General features: G+C 39.6%; 6 non-coding genes across 6 annotated transcripts; all 6 read right to left on the bottom strand.

Annotated features, from left to right (window-relative positions):
• Nucleotides 1-5,566: 5,566 nt before the first annotated feature.
• On the bottom strand, nt 5,567-5,638 carry TRNAD-GUC (transfer RNA aspartic acid (anticodon GUC)). The gene has a single exon. It is a non-coding gene; the product is annotated as a tRNA-Asp (tRNA).
• Nucleotides 5,639-13,029: 7,391 nt separating this feature from the next.
• Nucleotides 13,030-13,101, bottom strand: TRNAD-GUC (transfer RNA aspartic acid (anticodon GUC)). The gene has a single exon. It is a non-coding gene; the product is annotated as a tRNA-Asp (tRNA).
• Nucleotides 13,102-13,736: 635 nt separating this feature from the next.
• TRNAD-GUC (transfer RNA aspartic acid (anticodon GUC)) lies at nt 13,737-13,808 on the bottom strand. The gene has a single exon. It is a non-coding gene; the product is annotated as a tRNA-Asp (tRNA).
• A 1,319-nt stretch (nt 13,809-15,127) lies between these two features.
• Nucleotides 15,128-15,199, bottom strand: TRNAD-GUC (transfer RNA aspartic acid (anticodon GUC)). The gene has a single exon. It is a non-coding gene; the product is annotated as a tRNA-Asp (tRNA).
• Nucleotides 15,200-15,834: 635 nt separating this feature from the next.
• Nucleotides 15,835-15,906, bottom strand: TRNAD-GUC (transfer RNA aspartic acid (anticodon GUC)). Its single transcript has one exon. It is a non-coding gene; the product is annotated as a tRNA-Asp (tRNA).
• Nucleotides 15,907-17,249: 1,343 nt separating this feature from the next.
• TRNAD-GUC (transfer RNA aspartic acid (anticodon GUC)) lies at nt 17,250-17,321 on the bottom strand. The gene has a single exon. It is a non-coding gene; the product is annotated as a tRNA-Asp (tRNA).
• Nucleotides 17,322-17,945: the final 624 nt, after the last annotated feature.

Raw genomic sequence — 17,945 nt, 5'->3', positions numbered from 1 at the left:
TATATCTGTAACAGCGCACCGCTTCGCGTACTTTTCGCGTTACGGAGCTTTGCGAAGCGAAGCTGATTGGCTCTCCGGTGTCTGTAAACATTCCAAACAGTCCGTAGCGGCCGCCATCTTGTCTCTCTGTAGGATCGAACAGCTGAATGGATTTGCACGAAACTTGGCAAAATTGTAGGGACTGGTAGCCCGATGTGCCTTTGCTAGGTCTCAATATATGTGCTTCAGTGCATTTTGAGAAATTAACGTTCAGAAACAAGATATATATCTGTAACAGCGCTCCGCTTCGCGGAGATAAAATTATATGTGTATTACCTAGCTGTTGCTAACACCAGTTAGCGACGGCTAGTAGAAGATAGCGACCATCTTGGGCCCCACTTTGCATGTGAGTGATATTTATCACTAATGACATGCAAAGTGGGCATGCCAAGATGTTAGCGACTGGAAACAGTCGCTAACATCGCTATCTCCTATTATCAACTTTTGGAAATATTCGAGATAAGGGCGAATATCTCTAAAAGCTACCACCTGCCCTGAGCAGTTCTTAGCCATGTTATCCAATGGGAGGTGGATAACATGGCTAAGAGCATTAGCTCGGTAATGCATGAATATCGCTGAGTTTTCAGCGATATTAATGCATTGCGGTCGTTTTTTATCGTATTTCCGATAAACCTTGATAATAGCAAGGTTTATCTGCGATAATTTCTGACGGTAAAAAAATCGTTGCTAAGCATCGTTAGGGATAAATATCGCTTAACTTTGGTAATATGCCCCAACGTCTGTTAACGTTCGATTCGAAGGAAATCAGGAAGTGTTGAAAAACATTGTCTGCGCCATCTTGTCTTTTTTCAAATGCCACACTTTTGTCGTGCACGGCAGCCATTTTAGATGCCTTGACCAGACCCACTCTGTGCACGCTGTTGATCCTTAGCATGGCTCCCCACCCTCGCAAACATCTCCCCCAGGCAGTGGTCACCCCCGCTCTCTGTCTTATGCATGGGTAATAAACCTCCCCCATCTGTGCTGCTGTTCCCTGAGAATCACACCCTGTGCCCGCCCGACACCTCCCTTTCGCCCTATTCACTACCGCACCCTCTGACACTCCTTTTCCTCTGTGTCCGATTGTCCAGGCTGGTCCTAGGGTATCAGCTAGCCCTGCAGATGTAGTTTATGGCCACAGCTGTAAAAAATCACCCCTCTTCAAAGGAGTTATAGTAGATCAAGGCCCACACTCGATGAGATTCATCACAGCAGAAGCGTTGCTATTATCTGAAAACCATCCTGTATTGTGATTGGGGAGGGGACCGAGCCTGAAGCGGAAGATTCCAGGGATGACTGTTTGTACATCAAAGTTTTTACAATTATGTGTCACATTAAAAATATATAGCACTCCGACAAAGTAGTAAGATTATAAAACTTTAATAATTTATAAATATATACAAGAAAACAAAAATAGTAATAACATATAAACATTTTTAGGGAAAAACAACGAAGTAGCGGTCGGCTGTGCGAATAGTCCCAACGCAGCACAACGTCCATATTTCCGGCGTGGGGCGTCGCGGGGGGTGGGTCATCAGTAGCAAACTGTTGTGCGAATAGTTCCAAGGCAGCAGAACGCGTTGAAATCTAGATGACACGAAAGTGATGTCTAGTAAGTTGCCACCCAGCAAATAACGGCATGGGGCGTCGCGGGGGGTGGGTCATCAGTAGCAAACTGTTGCGCGAATAGTTCCAAGGCAGCAGAACGATGGCACCAAGGTGATGTCCAGTAAGTTGCCGCACTGGTTTTGGTATCCTACAATGCTGCTCCGAATAACGGCGTGGAGCGCCCCGGGGGAGGCGGCGTGAACGGGCCTCTCCAGGTGGAGTGTCATCTGTTGTAGTGGGGCGCCCCTTTACCGTTTCAGTTGCCATTCCGTCCGTTTTTGGTCCACTGTGTCAAAAGCCGCAATTCAGCTGAGTTGCGCCCACTCTTGCGGTGCAGCGATAGGCGGCTGTCACAGGACTCTCAAAATGGCGGCAGGCTGTTTCCTTTTTGGGCCTGGTCCACTGAAATGGCCCTGGGACACCTTGGAAATCGGACGCTTGTCTGCTAGGTCTTGGACCTCATTCTCGAAAGCGTCCCCTCCGCCTTGAGAATTCATCAAAAGTTTTGGGGGCTCCGACTCCTGCAGGCTTCTGGTGGGGAGCGGCTGCCATGATTGCTCGCGGAATGACCACGACTGAGCTACGAGATGGTGGTGCTTTCATGCTGACGCCAGCTTCAGTCTGAAACATCCAGAAACAAGGTGGGGCTTTCATCGTTTGGGGAAAAAAAAAAGTTATATATATATATTCACTGAAAAAACCATAGGTTATAGACCATATATAGTTAGGAATTAGCATTTACAAAACCTTGAAAATTCACTGAAAAAACCATAGGTCATAAACCATATATAGTTAGGAATTAGCATTTAAAAAACCTTACTTTACTCACACAAAACCATTGAAATTCCATATATAGTTAGTTGTACTAACTATATATCGCGCACCCGCAATCCACTGCTGATCATGTCACATATTACACCATTCATGACATGGTCAGTGACATCACTGATGACATCACTGATGACATCTCAAATGACATCACTGATGACATCACTGATGACATCTCAAATGACATCACTGATGACATCACTGATGACAACATCCAGTGACTGTATGTTTCTGTAAAGTTAAAATATGTCTTACATATTGAAGAATGAGTGGATGTAGAAGTGTCTGAACAAAGGATTTAGTAGGTGCATGACTGACTGTATGAGTGAGTGATTAAATGTGTCTCACTGAGTGCATGGGTTAGTGACTAAACTGTCTTAATTTGTGCATCATTATGTCTGTTGTTCTGTAAACTGCTGCATGTGTTGATCAGTAGCTATATGATTAACTATATGGGTTATTGATTGGTTGCCCAAGTATTTGTATGGGAGACTGAGAGTGTGTATGGGTGGCTGGGAGGTGTATGACTCTCTGCATAGATGTATGGGTTCAAAAGTGCATGTGGAAACAGCTGTATGGGCGGTTGACTGTGTGCATGACTGTATTGGTGAGTGAATACATATCTCAGTGCTACATGTCAAAGTAAGTACATATGTAAAATACAGTACATGTGAGAGTTGACATATATAAATAACTGTGCATAAGAGCCAGTGAATGTGTGAGTGGCTGTATGGATCATTGTGAACTTGTATCCAGGATTGTATAAGTGAGTAAATATGTTTTAGTATATGTTTGAATAAGTAAGGTGTGTTTAACTGTATAGTTAAGGAAATGGAGGTGTGATTGATTGTTTGCATGACTGACTAGGTGTGTGTGTAACTTCATGGATGAGTGACAATCTGTGAGTCTGTGTTTACACTGAGTGTATCTAAGGTTATATTAGAGTCTGAAGAGGTTCATCGTAATATCACATGAATGATGTCATCAGTGATGTGATCAGTCATGTCAAATGAGATGTCATCAGTGATGTCATCAGTGATGTCATTTGAGATGTCATCAGTGATGTCATCAGTGATGTCATTTGAGATGTCATCAGTGATGTCATCAGTGATGTCACTGACCATGTCATGAATGATGTAATATGTGACATGATCAGCAGTGGATTGCGGGTGTGCGATATATAGTTAGTACAACTAACTATATATGGAATTTCAATGGTTTTGTGTGAGTAAAGTAAGGTTTTTTAAATGCTAATTCCTAACTATATATGGTTTATAACCTATGGTTTTTTCAGTGAATCTATATATATATATATATAATCAGCTCACTTTATCATTTGCAGCTTATAACTATTAGCCACCAGGGGTCACTACTAACCAAAAGCAGTCATTCTACTTGTAAATTGTGCCAATCGAGTGGAACAGCAGCCTAGGATTCACCACTGCTTCATCTCATTTTCCAAGAGAATGCAGATGTAAAGTGTTTTTGATGGTACGCCTGTGCATATTGAAATATTCAGAGCATATTCTGAATTTCAGTTAACACATCAGTAAGCATTTTGTCCATCTGTGAATTCAACCTTTTTTCTCAATCGGAATAGGCAAGGATAATGACAGATATATTTTACAATGTTAGAAAGTGCATCATTTTATTTACTTGTGTGAATAAAAGGAATCGCCTCCCCGTCGGGGAATTGATCCCCGGTCTCCTGCGTGACAGGCGGGGATACTGACCACTATACTAACGAGGACTTATTGGCATCAGTTAAACAGTGCTCACCTCCTTGGGGTTAAGGCATACCCTCGATCAATTCACAGTATTGTAATAGGCAGATTTGCTGCTTTTGGTTAGGACAAGTAATCTTTTTTCCTAAATATTACAATACAGAAATTCCTAGCCAAAAACAATCAGTTTTATCAAGAAATTATTTCATTGAAATAAATATCTATCTATCGATCTGTCTATCTGGCTATCTTTCTAACTATCAATATATATATTTATATATATCTATATATATATATATAATCAGCTCACTTTACTATTTGCAGCTTATAACTATTAGCCACCAGGGGTCACTACTAACCAAAAGCAGTCATTCTACTTGTAAATTGTGCCAATCGAGTGGAACAGCAGCCTAGGATTCACCACTGCTTCATCTCATTTTCCAAGAGAATGCAGATGTAAAGTGTTTTTGATGGTACGCCTGTGCATATTGAAATATTCAGAGCATATTCTGAATTTCAGTTAACACATCAGTAAGCATTTTGTCCATCTGTGAATTCAACCTTTTTTCTCAATCGGAATAGGCAAGGATAATGACAGATATATTTTACAATGTTAGAAAGTGCATCATTTTATTTAATTGTGTGAATAAAATGAATCGCCTCCCCGTCGGGGAATTGATCCCCGGTCTCCTGCGTGACAGGCGGGGATACTGACCACTATACTAACGAGGACTTATTGGCATTAGTTAAACAGTGCTCACCTCCTTGGGGTTAAGGCATACCCTCGATCAATTCACAGTATTGTAATAGGCAGATTTGCTGCTTTTGGTTAGGACAAGTAATCTTTTTTCCTAAATATTACAATACAGAAATTCCTAGCCAAAAACAATCAGTTTTATCAAGAAATTATTTCATTGAAATAAATATCTATCTATCGATCTGTCTATCTGGCTATCTTTCTAACTATCAATATATATATTTATATATATCTATATATATATATATAATCAGCTCACTTTACCATTTGCAGCTTATAACTATTAGCCACCAGGGGTCACTAGTAACCAAAAGCAGTCATTCTACTTGTAAATTGTGCCAATCGAGTAGAACAGCAGCCTAGGATTCACCACTGCTTCATCTCATTTTCCAAGAGAATGCAGATGTAAAGTGTTTTTGATGGTACGCCTGTGCATATTGAAATATTCAGAGCATATTCTGAATTTCAGTTAACACGTCAGTAAGCATTTTGGCCATCAGTGAATTCGACCTTTTTTTCTCAATCGGAATAGGCAAGGATAATGACAGATATATTTTACAATGTTAGAAAGTACATCATTTTATTTAATTGTGTGAATAAAATGAATCGACTCCCCGTCGGGGAATTGAACCCCGGTCTCCCGCGTGACAGGCGGGGATACTGACCACTATACTAACGAGGACTTATTGGCATCCGTTAAACAGTGCTCACCTCCTTGGGGTTAAGGCATACCCTCGATCAATTCACAGTATTGTAATAGGCAGATTTGCTGCTTTTGGTTAGGACAAGTAATCTTTTTTCCTAAATATTACAATACAGAAATTCCTAGCCAAAAACAATCAGTTTTATCAAGAAATTATTTCATTGAAATAAATATCTATCTATCGATCTGTCTATCTGGCTATCTTTCTAACTATCAATATATATATTTATATATATATTACCTACTGGCGATAGCCAGTAGGTATATATAGTTAGGATTTTTTTCCTATGGGATTTTTGAAAATTCTATGTCGAATAACTTTGGCGTTTGAGGACAAAATTGGCTGAAATTTTCAGGAAAATGGAACATTTTGTTTCTCAGCAGCCCCTGAAAATTTGGGGGGGTTTCGTCAAGGGGGGGCCGAGAAAAAAGGGGGGTCCCTAAACGTGTTTTTCCCATGCAATTTTCCATAGGGCGGTTGGCCTCACTTTTAGCCTGAACGGCTGAATGGATTTACACCAAACTTGGCAAAATTGTAGGGACTGGTAGCCCAATGTGCCTTTGCTATGTCTCAAGATATAGGCTCCAGTGGTTTTTACGAAAATTTACTTTGAAAAATATATATTGGGCTACATTGGGCTTTATATATGCTGGAGCCCAAATGTAGCCCAATGTAGCCCAATGTAGCCCAATGTAGCCCAATGTAGCCCAAAGATGGCCACCAGAGACAAAAAAAACAAATGTAGCCCAAATATCAGCCAGATGTAGCCCAACTATAGCCCAATGACAGAATGTCCCAGAGTGTTCTAAAGAACAACTAGAGTGCTAACAGTCCTACTTATTACAAAGGTATGGCACACCTGAAGCCATCTTGATTGGAATAAAGTGGTAACTCTTAAAACATTTAATTTAAAAAGGAACAAAATGAGGGGGTTCATTTTGCCATAGAAAGTATGATTAGCGAATATATGACGAAATCCCGCATGTACTATTAGGCCGCAAATTAAAATAACGAAAACTTTTAGAACGAATATGCCTTTAGCATACACTAAACAACTAAACTACCCTAAACCCTAAAACACTACCCCCAGCATGACCCTACACTACACAAACAGTACAACACTACCCTAAACCCTAAAACACTACCCCCAGCATGACCCTACACTACACAAACACTACAACACTACCCTAAACCCTAAAACACTACCCCCAGCATGACCCTACACTACGCAAACACTACAACACTACCCAAAACCCTAAAACACTACACCCTAGCATGACCCTACACTACGCAAACACTACAACACTACCCTAAACCCTAAAACACTACCCCCAGCATGACCCTACACTACACAAACACTACAACACAACCCTAAACCCTAAAACACTACCCCCAGCATGACCCTACACTACGCAAACACTACAACACAACCCTAAACCCTAAAACACTATCCCCAGCATGACCCTACACTACGCAAACACTACAACACTACCGTAAACCCTAAAACACTACCCCCAGCATGACCCTACACTACGCAAACACTACAACACTACCCAAAACCCTAAAACACTACACCCCAGCATGACCCTACACTACGCAAACACTACAACACTACCCTAAACCCTAAAACACTACCCCCAGCATGACCCTACACTACGCAAACACTACAACACTACCCAAAACCCTAAAACACTACACCCCAGCATGACCCTACACTACGCAAACACTACAACACTACCCTAAACCCTAAAACACTACCCCCAGCATGACCCTACACTACGCAAACACTACAACACTACCCTAAACCCTAAAACACTACCCCCAGCATGACCCTACACTACGCAAACACTACAACACTACCCTAAACCCTAAAACACTACCCCCAGCATGACCCTACAGTACGCAAACACTACAACACTACCCTAAACCCTAAAACACTACCCCCAGCATGACCCTACACTACGCAAACACTACAACACTACCCAAAACCCTAAAACACTACCCCCAGCATGACCCTACACTACGCAAACACTACAACACTACCCAAAACCCTAAAACACTACCCCCAGCATGACCCTACACTACGCAAACACTACAACACTACCCAAAACTCTAAAACACTACCCCCCAGCATGACCCTACACTACGCAAACACTACAACACTACCCAAAACCCTAAAACACTACCCCCAGCATGACCCTACACTACGCAAACACTACAACACTACCCAAAACCCTAAAACACTACACCCCAGCATGACCCTACACTACGCAAACACTACAACACTACCCAAAACCCTAAAACACTACCCCCAGCATGACCCTACACTACGCAAACACTACAACACTACCCAAAACCCTAAAACACTACCCCCAGCATCACCCTACACTACGCAAACACTACAACACTACCCTAAACCCTAAAATACTACACCCCAGCATGACCCTACACTACGCAAACACTACAACACTACCCAAAACCCTAAAACACTACCCCCAGCATGACCCTACACTACGCAAACACTACAACACTATCCTAAACCCTAAAACATTACGCCCAGCATGACCCTACACTACGCAAACACTACAACACTACCCTAAACCCTAAAACACTAGCCCCAGCATGACCCTACACTACGCAAACACTACAACACAACCCTAAACCCTAAAACACTACCCCCAGCATGACCCTACACTACGCAAACACTACAACACTACCCTAAACCCTAAAACACTACCCCCAGCATGACCCTACACTACGCAAACACTACAACACAACCCTAAACCCTAAAACACTACCCCCAGCATGGCCCTACACTAAATAACCACCACAACTCTACACTACACTAACACAACACTACACTACACAACACTACACTACACTACACAATCACTAACCCACGAAAAAATGAACACAAACCCACTTACCTCTCTCGTCATCGTGGTTTTCACAACGCAAATGCATTTACCATACATGCCTTTAAAACGTAATTCTTTGTAAAGGCATGCGCGATGAATGCACATGCGTTTTGAAAAAATGCGGGCTAATGGTATGCGAGGTCAATGACCTTGCGGGATAATGGTATGCGGACTGAAAGTCTGCGGGATAAAAAATGCGGGAAAATGGCTGCAAACCATGATTATCAGCAGACTTCCCTGGTGAGCACTAGCTTTACTACAGTGATCTAATGAGCAACTAGAGTGCTAACATTCAGAATTTATGGCAAATGTGTGACACATCTGAATGCCTTCTTGGTAGAACCAAAGTAAACAAGCATTGAAAATGCAATAGATCTCGCCCTCGTTTAAGTTAAAGCCATTCTGTTTGTAATGAGGTGGCTTTTTAGCTTCGCTTTTATTAGTGTTTTTAAAACTTTCATGTAAATAACATGCATATGTATGCATATATGTATATGTATGCATGCATATATATTTATATAGATATGCAGATTATATATGTTTATATATGTATATTACCTACTGGCGATAGCCAGTGGGTATATATAGTTAGGATTTTTTCTCTATGGGATTTCTGAAAATTCTATGTCTAATAACTTTGGCGTTTGTGGACGGAATTGGCTGAAATTTTCAGGAAAATGGCACATTTTGTTTCTGAGCAGCCCCTGAAAATTTGGGGGGTTTCGTCAAGGGGAGGCCGAGAAAAAAGGGGGGTCCCAAAACTCGTTTTTCCCATTCATTTTTCCATAGGGCGGTTGGACTCACTTTTAGCTCGAACGGCTGAATAGATTTACATGAAACGTGGCAAAATTGTAGATATGGTTTGCCCGACGTGCCTTTGCTATGTCTCAATATATGTGCTCCAGTGGATTTTGAGAAATTAACGTTTAAAAAAATATATATATCTGTGACAGCGCTCCGGTTAGCGCCCCGGTTCGCGTACCTGACGCGTAACGGAACTTCGCAAAGCGAAGCTGATTGGCTCTCCGGTGTCTGTCAACATTCTAAACAGTCCGGAGCGGCCGCCATCTTGTCTCTCGGTACGATCGAGAGACAAGATGTGGTGAAAACCGAAGGGGGAAATGAAGGAAAGGGGGCAAGGTAGACCACTCCTGACCCCCTAGGATTGATGAGGGGGATATTAAAGTGCCCCGCGGGGCAAAAAATAAAAAAAAAAATTGCGATTTTACGCCGTAGAGGCGCGTCCCGGTACGCGAACCGGGCAGCTCACCGGGCAGCTCACCGGGCAGCTCACTGGGCGGCTAACCGGGCAGCTAACCGGCAGCGTAGCTGTCAACATTGTAAACAGTCCGGAGCGGCCGCCATCTTGTCTCTCGGTAGGTTCGAGAGACAAGATGTGGTGAAAAAAGAAGGGGGAAATGAAGGAAAGGGGGCAAGGTAAACCCCTCCTGACCCCCTAGGATTGATTAGGGGGATATTAAAGTCCCCCGCGATTTTTCGCGGTAGAGGCGCTTCCCGGTACACGAACCGGGCAGCTAACCGGCAGCGTAACGGGAGTCCGCCATCTTGTGTTTTTGGAGCGTCCGGTTCGCGTACCGGGTAGCGTCCCGGTAAGCGTAACAAGGGGAAAACCAAGAGAAACAGTAAAAAAAAAATTAAGGGAATAGATTTCCAGAAAACTTGGCAAAATTGTAGGGACTGTTTGTTTCATGTGCCTTTGCAAGGCCTCAAGATATGTGCACGTGTGGATTTTGTCTAATTAAGGTTAAAAAATATATATATATCTGTAAGCATGCTCCGGCACGCTTACGTTACGGGTTTTGTTTGCGCTGCAGAGCCGATACGTCACGGTTATGCGACGCGTCATGAGGCGTCTCACGTGGCTACGTGATACGTCACGTAATAAAGAATATATTTTACAGCTATAGATATTAGCTTTTAAAAAACCAATGAAATTCACTGAAAAAACCATAGGTTATAGACCATATATAGTTAGGGATTTGCATTTACAAAACCTTGAAAATTCACTGAAAAAACCATAGGTTAGAGACCATATATAGTTAGCTGGACATTTTATTGACATAAAACCAATGAAATTCCATATATAGTTAGTTGCACTAACTATATATCGCGCACCCGCAATCCACTGCTGATGATGTCACATATTACATCATTCATGACATGGTCAGTGACATCACTGATGACATCACTGATGACATCTCAAATGACATCACTGATGACATCATGACACACCAATACCAGTTACTACATACGCACTCACTGATTCCTACGTCTACACACACATTCACTCATTCACCCATACAATCACTCATACATACAGTCACTCATTATTACAACACTATCATATGCACTCATACACCTATGCAGACACTCACACACTGCCACTCATCCATGGAGTTACTCACACACCTAGTCAGTCCTGTAAAGAATCAATCACACTTCCATTTCCTCATCTATACAGTTAAACACAGAACACCATACTTCAGTGACATCACTGATGACATCACTGATGACATCTCAAATGACATCACTGATGACATCTCAAATGACATCACTGATGACATCATGACACACCAATACCAGTTACTACATACGCACTCACTGATTCCTACGTCTACACACACATTCACTCATTCACCCATACAATCACTCATACATACAGTCACTCATTATTACAACACTATCATATGCACTCATACACCTAGTCAGTCCTGTGAAGAATCAATCACACTTCGATTTCCTCATCTATACAGTTAAACACAGAACACCATACTTTTCACACATATACTAACACATACTTACTCTCTTATACAATCACTGATACAAGTACACATTGATATGCACAGTCACACACCTCCCAGCCAGCCACACACACACTCAGTCTTCCATACATCCACTCATTCTTCAATATGTAAAACATATTTAAACTTTACAAAAACACACAGACACTAGATGATGTCATCAGTGATGTCATTTGAGATGTCATCAGTGATGTCATCAGTGATGTCATTTGAGATGTCATCAGTGATGTCATCAGTGATGTCACTGACCATGTCATGAATGATGTAATATGTGACATCATCAGCAGTGGATTGCGGGTGCGCGATATATAGTTAGTGCAACTAACTATATATGGAATTTCATTGGTTTTATGTCAATAAAATGTCCAGCTAACTATATATGGTCTCTAACCTATGGTTTTTTCAGTGAATTTTCAAGGTTTTGTAAATGCAAATCCCTAACTATATATGGTCTATAACCTATGGTTTTTTCAGTGAATATATATATATATATATATATATATATATATACATATATATATATATATATATATATATATATATATATATATATATATATATAATCAGCTCACTTTATCATTTGCAGCTTATAACTATTAGCCACCAGGGGTCACTACTAACCAAAAGCAGTCATTCTACTTGTAAATTGTGCCAATCGAGTGGAACAGCAGCCTAGGATTCACCACTGCTTCATCTCATTTTCCAAGAGAATGCAGATGTAAAGTGTTTTTGATGGTACGCCTGTGCATATTGAAATATTCAGAGCATATTCTGAATTTCAGTTAACACATCAGTAAGCATTTTGGCCATCAGTGAATTCAACCTTTTTTCTCAATCAGAATAGGCAAGGATAATGACAGATATATTTTACAATGTTAGAAAGTACATCATTTTATTTCATTGTGTGAATAAAATGAATCGCCTACCCGTCGGGGAATTGAACCCCGGTCTCGCGCGTGACAGGCGGGGATACTGACCACTATACTAACGAGGACTTATTGGCATCAGTTAAACAGTGCTCACCTCCTTGGGGTTAATGCATACCCTCGATCAATTCACAGTATTGTAATAGGCAGATTTGCTGCTTTTGGTTAGGACAAGTAATCTTTTTTCCTAAATATTACAATACAGAAATTCCTAGCCAAAAACAATCAGTTTTATCAAGAAATTATTTCATTGAAATAAATATCTATCTATCGATCTGTCTATCTGGCTATCTTTCTAACTATCAATATATATATTTATATATATCTATATATATATATATAATCAGCTCACTTTATCATTTGCAGCTTATAACTATTAGCCACCAGGGGTCACTACTAACCAAAAGCAGTCATTCTACTTGTAAATTGTGCCAATCGAGTGGAACAGCAGCCTAGGATTCACCACTGCTTCATCTCATTTTCCAAGAGAATGCAGATGTAAAGTGTTTTTGATGGTACGCCTGTGCATATTGAAATATTCAGAGCATATTCTGAATTTCAGTTAACACGTCAGTAAGCATTTTGGCCATCAGTGAATCCAACCTTTTTTTCTCAATCGGAATAGGCAAGGATAATGACAGATATATTTTACAATCTTAGAAAGTACATCATTTTATTTAATTGTGTGAATAAAATGAATCGACTCCCCGTCGGGGAATTGAACCCCGGTCTCCCGCGTGACAGGTGGGGATACTGACCACTATACTAACGAGGACTTATTGGCATCCGTTAAACAGTGCTCACCTCCTTGGGGTTAAGGCATACCCTCGATCAATTCACAGTGTTGTAATAGGCAGATTTGCTGCTTTTGGTTAGGACAAGTAATCTTTTTTCCTAAATATTACAATACAGAAATTCCTAGCCAAAAACAATCAGTTTTATCAAGAAATTATTTCATTGAAATAAATATCTATCTATCGATCTGTCTATCTGGCTATCTTTCTAACTATCAATATATATATTTATATATATCTATATATATATATATAATCAGCTCACTTTATCATTTGCAGCTTATAACTATTAGCCACCAGGGGTCACTAGTAACCAAAAGCAGTCATTCTACTTGTAAATTGTGCCAATCGAGTAGAACAGCAGCCTAGGATTCACCACTGCTTCATCTCATTTTCCAAGAGAATGCAGATGTAAAGTGTTTTTGATGGTACGCCTGTGCATATTGAAATATTCAGAGCATATTCTGAATTTCAGTTAACACGTCAGTAAGCATTTTGGCCATCAGTGAATTCAACCTTTTTTTCTCAATCGGAATAGGCAAGGATAATGACAGATATATTTTACAATGTTAGAAAGTACATCATTTTATTTAATTGTGTGAATAAAATGAATCGACTCCCCGTCGGGGAATTGAACCCCGGTCTCCCGCGTGACAGGCGGGGATACTGACCACTATACTAACGAGGACTTATTGGCATCCGTTAAACAGTGCTCACCTCCTTGGGGTTAAGGTATACCCTCGATCAATTCACAGTATTGTAATAGGCAGATTTGCTGCTTTTGGTTAGGACAAGTAATCTTTTTTCCTAAATATTACAATACAGAAATTCCTAGCCAAAAACAATCAGTTTTATCAAGAAATTATTTCATTGAAATAAATATCTATCTATCGATCTGTCTATCTGGCTATCTTTCTAACTATCAATATATATATATATAATCAGCTCACTTTATCATTTGCAGCTTATAACTATTAGCCACCAGGGGTCACTACTAACCAAAAGCAGTCATTCTACTTGTAAATTGTGCCAATCGAGTGGAACAGCAGCCTAGGATTCACCACTGCTTCATCTCATTTTCCAAGAGAATGCAGATGTAAAGTGTTTTTGATGGTACGCCTGTGCATATTGAAATATTCAGAGCATATTCTGAATTTCAGTTAACACATCAGTAAGCATTTTGGCCATCAGTGAATTCAACCTTTTTTCTCAATCAGAATAGGCAAGGATAATGACAGATATATTTTACAATGTTAGAAAGTACATCATTTTATTTCATTGTGTGAATAAAATGAATCGCCTCCCCGTCGGGGAATTGAACCTCGGTCTCGCGCGTGACAGGCGGGGATACTGACCACTATACTAACGAGGACTTATTGGCATCAGTTAAACAGTGCTCACCTCCTTGGGGTTAATGCATACCCTCGATCAATTCACAGTATTGTAATAGGCAGATTTGCTGCTTTTGGTTAGGACAAGTAATCTTTTTTCCTAAATATTACAATACAGAAATTCCTAGCCAAAAACAATCAGTTTTATCAAGAAATTATTTCATTGAAATAAATATCTATCTATCGATCTGTCTATCTGGCTATCTTTCTAACTATCAATATATATATTTATATATATCTATATATATATATATAATCAGCTCACTTTATCATTTGCAGCTTATAACTATTAGCCACCAGGGGTCACTACTAACCAAAAGCAGTCATTCTACTTGTAAATTGTGCCAATCGAGTGGAACAGCAGCCTAGGATTCACCACTGCTTCATCTCATTTTCCAAGAGAATGCAGATGTAAAGTGTTTTTGATGGTACGCCTGTGCATATTGAAATATTCAGAGCATATTCTGAATTTCAGTTAACACGTCAGTAAGCATTTTGGCCATCAGTGAATCCAACCTTTTTTTCTCAATCGGAATAGGCAAGGATAATGACAGATATATTTTACAATGTTAGAAAGTACATCATTTTATTTAATTGTGTGAATAAAATGAATCGACTCCCCGTCGGGGAATTGAACCCCGGTCTCCCGCGTGACAGGTGGGGATACTGACCACTATACTAACGAGGACTTATTGGCATCCGTTAAACAGTGCTCACCTCCTTGGGGTTAAGGCATACCCTCGATCAATTCACAGTGTTGTAATAGGCAGATTTGCTGCTTTTGGTTAGGACAAGTAATCTTTTTTCCTAAATATTACAATACAGAAATTCCTAGCCAAAAACAATCAGTTTTATCAAGAAATTATTTCATTGAAATAAATATCTATCTATCGATCTGTCTATCTGGCTATCTTTCTAACTATCAATATATATATTTATATATATCTATATATATATATATAATCAGCTCACTTTATCATTTGCAGCTTATAACTATTAGCCACCAGGGGTCACTAGTAACCAAAAGCAGTCATTCTACTTGTAAATTGTGCCAATCGAGTAGAACAGCAGCCTAGGATTCACCACTGCTTCATCTCATTTTCCAAGAGAATGCAGATGTAAAGTGTTTTTGATGGTACGCCTGTGCATATTGAAATATTCAGAGCATATTCTGAATTTCAGTTAACACGTCAGTAAGCATTTTGGCCATCAGTGAATTCAACCTTTTTTTCTCAATCGGAATAGGCAAGGATAATGACAGATATATTTTACAATGTTAGAAAGTACATCATTTTATTTAATTGTGTGAATAAAATGAATCGACTCCCCGTCGGGGAATTGAACCCCGGTCTCCCGCGTGACAGGCGGGGATACTGACCACTATACTAACGAGGACTTATTGGCATCCGTTAAACAGTGCTCACCTCCTTGGGGTTAAGGCATACCCTCGATCAATTCACAGTATTGTAATAGGCAGATTTGCTGCTTTTGGTTAGGACAAGTAATCTTTTTTCCTAAATATTACAATACAGAAATTCCTAGCCAAAAACAATCAGTTTTATCAAGAAATTATTTCATTGAAATAAATATCTATCTATCGATCTGTCTATCTGGCTATCTTTCTAACTATCAATATATATATTTATATATATCTATATATATATATATAATCAGCTCACTTTATCATTTGCAGCTTATAACTATTAGCCACCAGGGGTCACTACTAACCAAAAGCAGTCATTCTACTTGTAAATTGTGCCAATCGAGTGGAACAGCAGCCTAGGATTCACCACTGCTTCATCTAATTTTCCAAGAGAATGCAGATGTAAAGTGTTTTTGATGGTACGCCTGTGCATATTGAAATATTCAGAGCATATTCTGAATTTCAGTTAACACATCAGTAAGCATTTTGTCCATCTGTGAATTCAACCTTTTTTCTCAATCGGAATAGGCAAGGATAATGACAGATATATTTTACAATGTTAGAAAGTGCATCATTTTATTTAATTGTGTGAATAAAAGGAATCGCCTCCCCGTCAGGGAATTGATCCCCGGTCTACTGCGTGACAGGCGGGGATACTGACCACTATACTAACGAGGACTTATTGGCATCAGTTAAACAGTGCTCACCTCCTTGGGGTTAAGGCATACCCTCGATCAATTCACAGTATTGTAATAGGCAGATTTGCTGCTTTTGGTTAGGACAAGTAATCTTTTTTCCTAAATATTACAATACAGAAATTCCTAGCCAAAAACAATCAGTTTTATCAAGAAATGATTTCATTGAAATAAATATCTATCTATCGATCTGTCTATCTGGCTATCTTTCTAACTATCAATATATATATTTATATATATCTATATATATATATATATAATCAGCTCACTTTACCATTTGCAGCTTATAACTATTAGCCACCAGGGGTCACTACTAACCAAAAGCAGTCATTCTACTGGTAAATTGTGCCAATCGAGTGGAACAGCAGCCTAGGATTCACCACTGCTTCATCTCATTTTCCAAGAGAATGCAGATGTAAAGTGTTTTTGATGGTACGCCTGTGCATATTGAAATATTCAGAGCATATTCTGAATTTCAGTTAACACGTCAGTAAGCATTTTGGCCATCAGTGAATTCAACCTTTTTTTCTCAATCGGAATAGGCAAGGATAATGACAGATATATTTTACAATGTTAGAAAGTACATCATTTTATTTAATTGTGTGAATAAAATGAATCGACTCCCCGTCGGGGAATTGAACCCCGGTCTCCCGCGTGACAGGCGGGGATACTGACCACTATACTAACGAGGACTTATTGGCATCCGTTAAACAGTGCTCACCTCCTTGGGGTTAAGGCATACCCTCGATCAATTCACAGTATTGTAATAGGCAGATTTGCTGCTTTTGGTTAGGACAAGTAATCTTTTTTCCTAAATATTACAATACAGAAATTCCTAGCCAAAAACAATCAGTTTTATCAAGAAATTATTTCATTGAAATAAATATCTATCTATCGATCTGTCTATCTGGCTATCTTTCTAACTATCAATATATATATTTATATATATCTATATATATATATATAATCAGCTCACTTTATCATTTGCAGCTTATAACTATTAGCCACCAGGGGTCACTACTAACCAAAAGCAGTCATTCTACTTGTAAATTGTGCCAATCGAGTGGAACAGCAGCCTAGGATTCACCACTGCTTCATCTCATTTTCCAAGAGAATGCAGATGTAAAGTGTTTTTGATGGTACGCCTGTGCATATTGAAATATTCAGAGCATATTCTGAATTTCAGTTAACACATCAGTAAGCATTTTGTCCATCTGTGAATAAAACCTTTTTTCTCAATCGGAATAGGCAAGGATAATGACAGATATATTTTACAATGTTAGAAAGTGCATCATTTTATTTAATTGTGTGAATAA

Source organism: Lissotriton helveticus, chromosome 1_2 (assembly GCF_964261635.1).
Source record: "Lissotriton helveticus chromosome 1_2, aLisHel1.1, whole genome shotgun sequence".
Classification (NCBI taxonomy): domain Eukaryota; kingdom Metazoa; phylum Chordata; class Amphibia; order Caudata; family Salamandridae; genus Lissotriton; species Lissotriton helveticus.
Note: the sequence above shows the minus strand (reverse complement) of the source record. Positions and strands in the feature narration are given on the sequence as shown.